This window comes from Lampris incognitus, chromosome 11 (genome assembly GCF_029633865.1).
Source record: "Lampris incognitus isolate fLamInc1 chromosome 11, fLamInc1.hap2, whole genome shotgun sequence".
NCBI classification, from domain to species: Eukaryota; Metazoa; Chordata; class Actinopteri; order Lampriformes; family Lampridae; genus Lampris; species Lampris incognitus.
In genome coordinates, this window is record NC_079221.1 from 23,772,547 (window position 1) to 23,780,804 (window position 8,258).

The window sequence follows — 8,258 nt, forward strand, 5'->3', positions numbered from 1 at the left end:
GTTTTAGTTTGGGGAAAGGCTGACTGACCCCTGTGTGATTGAGTCACTCTCTCCCTCATATGCACAGACACACAAAAACCACATTTGTAAAATGACAAATGCAGGCCATCCTGTAGGGTGGTTGCAGTTGCCCTGCCACCCCTGGGTCACTGCGGTAAGGTAGGTCTGCTTCTTACTGCTGAATATGTATAGTGCGCTGAGGCTGCCGACCTCAGGAGGTGGACTTCATCACGAGGTCATTTTGATGCCGGAGTAACAGATGGCTCAACGAATGACAAACAACTGTTACAGGTGGCATGTTGGAATTATAAGGGGGATGGTGCGGCACAAGAATAAGTCAGTACCTAAAACTATGGGGGGATGCTAAGATTATATTGTCAAACAAATCTGCCTCGTCATATCAGTTGGAAAAAAAAGTTCTCCTTAAATGCCATCATACATAGACAAAATTTTCAAGGCAATGTCCATGGGTAATCTAATATTGTAGCCGATATTACTTGTTCGTTGTGATTAATTTCTTGACAGTGAACTGTATTATCTGCCATTTCAGTCAGCATGGTGGCCCAATGGTTAGCGCTGTTGCCTCACAGCAAGAAGGTCCTGGGTTTGAACCCCGGGGTTGTCCAACCTTGGGGGTCATCCCAGGTCGTCCTCTGTGTGGGGTTTGCATGTTCTCCCTGTGTCTGTGGTGGGCTTTCTCCGGGTGCTTCGGTTTCCCCCACCATCAAAAAGACATGCATGTTAGGGTTAATACTCCTGTCTGTGCCCTTGACTGAGGCATGGAAAGATGAACTGGAGTTGGTCCCTGGGTGCTGCATGGCCGCTGCCCACTGCTCCTAGCTACACAGCTTGAATGAGTTAAATGCAGAGCATAATTTCCCTACAGGGATCAGTAAAGTGTGTGTGTGTGTGTGTATGTATGTATGTGTATATATATATATATATATATATATTAAAGAAAAAATAATGACACACTGCCCTGTAGTCTGTTGAGAAAAACGCTCAACGGGTTTGCTTACCACCTTCACCTTGTACATTACATGTTTCTTGTTACACTTTGGTGTTATCTGCCAGATAGGCCAAGTAAAACAAGTTCACAGAAGTACAATAACAAGTTGAAGTGTAATAAAATAGAGGAATCCTATCTGGCGGTACAGACCGGTCAGGTGCTCCTCAGAATGAGCGATGGCTACAAAGGCCAACAGATGTTGTGAGCCACTTACCGATGTTGTTGATGTTACTGATGAAGTACTATAGAGATGATAAGGTTATAAGGATGTCCAAGCGACGATGATATGCCTTCATCAAGATGTAGTATCTCATAAAAGATAGCTTGCTTATTTGTTGGTGAGAGAGAAGTTAATTTAGCAGGCCTGGTTTAGGTGTTTAACCATTCCATGCGTGCATGCTGTCTCCAAGCTCATCTGCATTATCTGTTGGTCCAGAGCACTTCAACACTGCAGCGCCTCTGATCTCATGACGCTACCAGCCATTGCAAGCTGATGGGATCTTTAACTCACTGAAATCTGACGATGGGTTGGATTTTCAAATCAAGGCAAAGTTTTATTTGAAGCTCCATTCTAGAAGATATACATGCAAAAGGGTGTCCTTTTTGATATTTTCTGTCACTGGCAATTTTTTAAGATGGTAGCCAATCCACAAATATCAAACTCAGGAGCACTTTTGTAGTGCTTTAATGATAATTAATTACTTTAGTGATTACTGTTGGGTGAGACTTTCCCTCATCAAAAAAAAAAAAAAAAAAGACATGGTATTGTAGTGAATTCAGGGGGCAGTCTGGGAAACCATTGCCACAGCCGGGACGCGAACCCGTGGCTCCCACACCACAAGCGACAACGATAACCAGTCGACTAACGGGTCCGACCCGTTAGCCAAGGGATACCGAGCCTATTCATCTGTGATCGTTACATTGCCCCCTTCCTTCGGGAAGGGCGTCCCCGGCCGGATCGTCACAGCCAGGGTGCTAACCCGTGGCTCCCACACCGCCAGCGACAACGTTAACCAGTCGACTAAAGGGTCCGACCCGTTAGCCAAGGGCCAACATGTCTACTTATTCATGCACGTTACACTGCCCCCTTTCTTCGGGAAGCGCATCCCCACGCTTAAGCATATCAGCTCCTTCACACCTCTGGCCGCATACGCTTCCAATGGCCTTACGGTCTCACCATCCCACTTCTGACACCAATGCAGCAAATTTGGGGGGCAGTCTGGGAGACCGTCGCCACAGCCGGGACGCGAACCCGTGGCTCCCACACCGCAAGCGACAACATTAACCAGTCGACTAATGGGTCTCACCCATTAGCCAAGGGCTACCGAGCCTATTCATATGTGATCGTTACAGTATATAGTGTTTTAGATTTTTGTCATGGCACTCAAATGTGGCATAATGAGGCAGGTGTAGTGGCAAGTTTGGACAAAAAGCAAATTATTTGCACTGAGCTTATATGGCAGACCAGTGGGGAACATACTGACACAACAGCATCAGTCGACTCTGTTTAATTCTAATGGACCTCTGAGATCTGGACTCGTAAAAATGAAATGCAATCACCAGTATAACTGAGGAGTGAAGTTTCGGCAAAAAATAAAGCTGGCTGAGTCAAAAGCTATCACACTAAGGGTTTATGCAATAAATAAAGTCTGGGTTTGACTTAGTATAATAACGTTTGTGTTTGTATTTGTTGAAGTTGTGTGCTGACAGGCACAAAGAAATAGGGGCAGTTAAAATCCAGTGTCTTTAAAATCCAGCAGTGCAGTTTCCTGTGCAGTGATGATGCATCTGTGGTTGTTTTACCAACAGCCAGGATCACCATAGGTGTCAATACATTTAACAACAGTGAACGACAAGAATCTCCCCCCCCCTTTTTTTCTCCCCACTTGTATTCGGCCAATTACCCCACTCTTCCGAGCTGAGCCGTCCCAGTCGCTGCTCCACCACCTCTGCCGATCTGGGGAGGGCTGCAGACTCCACATGCCTTCTCCGATACATGTGGAGTCGCCAGCCGCTTCTTTTCCCCTGACAGTCAGGAGTTTCTCTAGGGGGATGTAACGCGTGGGAGGTTCACGCTATTCCCCCCAGTTCGCCCTCCCCCCTGAACAGGCACCCCGACCAACCAGAAGAGGCGCTAGTGCAGCGACCAGGACACCTGGCCACAGTCAGCTTCCCACCCGCAGACACGGCCAATTGTGTCTGTAGGGACGCCCGACCAAGCCAGAGGTAACGCATGGATCCGAACTGGCGATCCCCGTGTTGGTAGGCAACGGAATAGACCACTACGCCACCTGGACGCCCCTTCTTTTTGTTTTTTTTTTTGTTTTTTTTAATACCACATCACCTGTTTTGTGAGCAAAATTTGGCACGCCCAAGCAGATTCTATGAGAAAGAGTGAACTTTCAGAAGTATTATTTGAGGTAAGAAAACGGGCTCTTCACCCCCTATTATGAAACTGGCCTGTTTGCTGGCAGGATGAAGCAGGAGCGGCATAATGTTTCACTCCATCGCATGCACTTTTCTGACCCTTAATACCAATGGCCCCAGTTGGAGAGAGCAACACCATTTCAGCACAACTGGTCCCCTGCTCCAATGATCTGTCATAGTCGGGACTCACCTTTCACCTTGTGACCTTATGACCTGTAGCACATGACCTGGGAAACGTTTGTTTCAACCATGAGGATACATTACAATAACTTGTTTGTTGAATGGGTCTTGCGAATCAGGATCTTTGCTTATTAAAAAAAACTCATTAGACACAGTTGCATGATTAAGTAATTGCTAATGTTTCAAATTGGCCTGATTCATTAGGTGGCAGTTCTAAACTAGCCCATAATATTTAAACAGGTAAGATTATAACCTCTGTATGTGGTGAGTTTTTCCATCGGTAAAATCATTAATAAACCACAAATTACAATCCCAACAGGGTTCCAAGAGCGGTCTTGCTGAGCGTTCTCGAATACCTCATAAATATTTGATTCACAGAATAGTTATTATTCCTATGGAGAGTAGAAACATTTAAATGGATTCCGATCGTGTGTGTGTGTGTGTGTGTGTGTGTGTGCTTCATTAAAAACATTGTGCTAGGCTCCACATTCAACCGATTTATGTTGTCTAAAACATATCTTTTGAGTTCGCCAAACAAACTGGAGACACTCTTTTATGGAAATTGCATTATAATCTTTGTACATGCAGGGCACATGGATCTTTTCATTTTACACTGAGTTGTTGAGGTTACCAGCATTCTCAGTTTCATTTAACTTCGTCTAAGGTTCGAGTTTCATATTCAGTGGACCTGGCTTGAACTGACTGAGTCTTCGTATATTTTTGTGAGAGTACCTGTGTATGCATGTTTGTCTGTTTTTTGTTTGTTTGTTTGTTTGTTTATTTTTTTTGGAGGGGACCAGGGGGGCTGTATACGCGATAAAACAACTTGTGTTGGTTTTAGTGTGTGCGCCATACTTCTTTATTACCGCTAGACGGCGCACTTGAACTGTGTCTGGCCTCAGTGAGTAGTCGAACCTGACTTGGCGCTTTGTTAAGGGATAATACAACAATTTCCCATGTCCTTACTCCTGTCTGTCTCTAGCTCTCTATTTCTCTCCCTCTTTTTCTCTCTTGCTCTAATTTTTGTACACTCTTTGTATCTCTGCTTATCTCTACCTAATTCTCTCTCTCTCTCTCTCTCTCTCTCTCTCTCTCTCTCTCTCTCTCTCTCTCTCTCTCTCTCTCTCTCTCTCTCTCTGTTTTTCACTCTCTCTCTCTTCCATTCTGTTGTGGTTTGCCACCTTGGTAAAAGTTTTATTTTTACTTCGCAGGAACTGAAAGTTGAAAGACATGTGTGTCCCCTCAAGGGTCCGGTGATGAAAATGATCCTGATCGTTTTGTACCACTCTGCCATAAAGTGCAGCTGTCCGCTCCAAGTTAAAACATCTCCGAAAAGTTGAGCCTGCTGAAAATTGGAAGAATAACTGATTGTGGAGGGGGTGTAAGTGGTGGTAGGGGTCTCGGTCCTCAGAGATTTGCCTTTGCAAGTGCTGTTCCCTGTCTGGAATGCATATCATTGAGTTACTGCCTTTCAGCGGGAGTCTCATTGTAATCGAGGTTTATGCAAGGTTTGGTGGAGCCACTTCTCCGTCATGTACTTTTACACTGTGTAAATCTGACCGGTTGATTTACCTTCAGTTTTGAGTTTAGGCAAGAATAGAGGATGGCGACCTGTAGAAACCACACCATTGCTGTCGATTTCACAAAAAAAGGTAAGCCCAATTCATGTTTGCACAGTCATAATGATTTGGGATTTTAATATACAGATCCCGAGGACAATTTCCCACAACCCTCAGGGCAGCAGTGCTTGTCCAGCCCTAAAATACATGACCTTTTTGACCTTCCTCCCAACAGCCCACCACACCACCCAACCCTGCTGTTCAGCTCCATGTCTGCTGGCTTTGAATTATAACCTTTAGCACTCTGGCGGGAGCACAATGTGACGATTGTGATTGTGTTTAATTCTGATGGCAAAGCGAAAAAAGATGGTTTCCTCTGAGAACAGGCTAGATTTATGGACCCTGTCCTGGCTGCCGGCCTCACATCCTCTCTGATCTGCTTTTACTCTGACAACCCCTCGACCCCCCGGGGTCATTAGAGAGCTCCCCCGAATGGTCTTGCTGGCCACTGGCCCATCTCACGCTGCTTGTTTTCCAATCAAATCACTATATTTAATGTGGACACGCGCCCAGGGCCAAGTCCAAACGAACATCTGTTTGAAATTGTTCCTCCCAATTATTTTACACAGAAGTCCTCCCTCCACACCCTCCCATATATATATATATATATATATATATATATATATATATATATAGCTGATGATTGCTTATGGCATGACAGGCTTGTACTGTCTCATAAAGAATTTACTTGACTCACTGGATTATTTTGCTCCTTTTTTGTTGAGCACTTTCCCTACCGTTGAGCGTTTCTTTTAACAAAGTTATATATACACACACACACACTGTTTATTTCTGTTTGTTTTCTGCAAAATGGCCCCTTGTGGATCTGTAATGGCCAGAGCAGGAAAGTTGTGTGTGTGTGTGTGTGTGTGTGTGTGTGTGTGTGTGTGTGTGTGTGTGTGTGTGTGTGTGTGTGTGTGTGTGTGTGTGTGTGTGTGTGTGTGTGTGTGTGTGTGTGTGTTTCAACTGGGATGGAGTTGGGGGTCTGACTCCTGCTACTACTTGCAGAGAGGCATGTGTAGTATAGTAAAGTAGAATGGGAAAACCACATTTTTTTTCTTTTTTTATTTCAGCACAAAGCAGGTTTTTCCACTCTGAGCAGAGGGAGCAGTATTTTATTTTTATTTTTCCTGGCAGGGCCCCTATGCTGCTGCCAGCTCACATGACAGCTCTATCAAGGTGGACGTTCAGGGGCTCTCACGGCCTGGTTGCGGTGCAGATTTATGGGGCAAGCTAATCTGATAAGAAAAAGTGATTGCCATTAAAGGTTTTGATGGAGACATTTTTGCAGCTATGAAAAGTAAGGTAACGTGTTTACAGAATGTGCGTGTGTGTGCGCCCATTTGGGCACAGATTCTCCGGCCCACTTGTCACTTGGTGTTGGCCCTTTTAGAATGGGGCGGGCCCTAATATTATCTCATTACTGATTGGTCCCTTAACTGCCCATCAGTGCTGATTTCAACATTTATTGCAATAAGCGTTTCAACAAGTCAGCTATGTTTTGGTAATTTGCCACGGAAGTGGATTTGGTAGAGTTCTCCGTGAGTTGTTGTGTATTGCTCTGTACCTTGTTATTGAGAGTGAAAATCGCTGTGACCACTTCTAAACGGAGCACCTGCCAGGAAGAGGAGGACCGTTTTTTGGACTGGATGAGAGACCACAATGATAATTTTCCATAAACGGAGGAGAGAGGTAGCTAACGTGTGCATCCAAGTTAGCGTTACATGTCCTAATCACAACTTCACATTTGCTCAATAGCTAGTTAAGCTGATTAACACAAGCTGTTTAAGCTGTTACATGAATTCACATAACAACCTACATCACTTTTCTCCACACCCTTTTCCCCTCCAGCATGTAAGCCCCTGATAGCTCCATTTCTATTTCTCTATATACAGTTAAGATGACCGTATAAGCGGTGACAGGAAGAAGAAAAAAAGATTCAGTGAAACGTCTGAAATATCAACCCCCGAGAAAAGGATAAGTATTGTAACGTACACGAATAAGTGTGTACTTCCTGCTTCCCGAAACGTTGTCGCCCGCGGTGTGGAATACATGCGTTCGTGTCCCGGCTGTGGCGGTCCTCGGCTACCCCCCACAGTTCGCTGCATTTGTGTCAGAAGTGGGATGGTGAGACGTAGGCCATCGGGAGGAGGGGGTAGTGCACAAATAAGTAGACACGTTAGCCCTTGGCTAACGGGTCGGACCCTTTAGTCGACTGGTTAACGTTGTCGCCTGCGGTGCGGGAGATTTGAGTTTGCGTCCCGGCTGTGGCAGTTCCCGGGCTGCTCTCTTAATTCGCGGTAGGAAAATGTGAAAGGCACCTCCCAGGTGATATATGTAGTAAGAAGTGAATGACAATTTCCTTATAGCTAACGTTAGAGGAATACACTATTATTGTGTGTGTGTATGTGTATATATACTATATAATATAATTGTATGAGGAAGTCGGGAGTTGCATAGAATTATGTAGGAGTGTTACAGGATATGTGACAGTGGTGAGGTGTGCGGTTGGAAAGACCGATGGATTCAAGGTGGAGGTGGAACTGAACATCAAGGATCGTCTCTGAGCCCTTTCTTGTTTGCAATGGTGATGGACAGGTTGATGGACGAAATCAGGCAGGAGTCTCCATGGGCTATGATGTTTGCGGATTACATTGTGATCTGTAGCGAGAGTAGGGTGCAGGTTGAGCAGAGGCGGAGGTACGCACTGGAGAGAAGAGGAATGAAAGTCAGTAGGAACGAGACGGAATACATACATGTATGCGTGAATGAGAGGGAGGACAGCAGAATGGTGAGGATGCAAGGAATAGATGTGTATGAGTTTAAATACTTGGGGTCAACTGTCCAAAGTAATGGGGAGTGCAGAAGAGCGGTGAAGAAGAGAGGGAACGCAGGGTGGAGTGGTTGGAGAAGAGTGTTGGGAGTGATTTGCAACAGAAGGGTACCAGCAAGAGTTAAAGGGAAGATTTACAAGATGGTGTGAGACCAGCTACCTATGTCATATGGTTGGGAGACAGTGACAC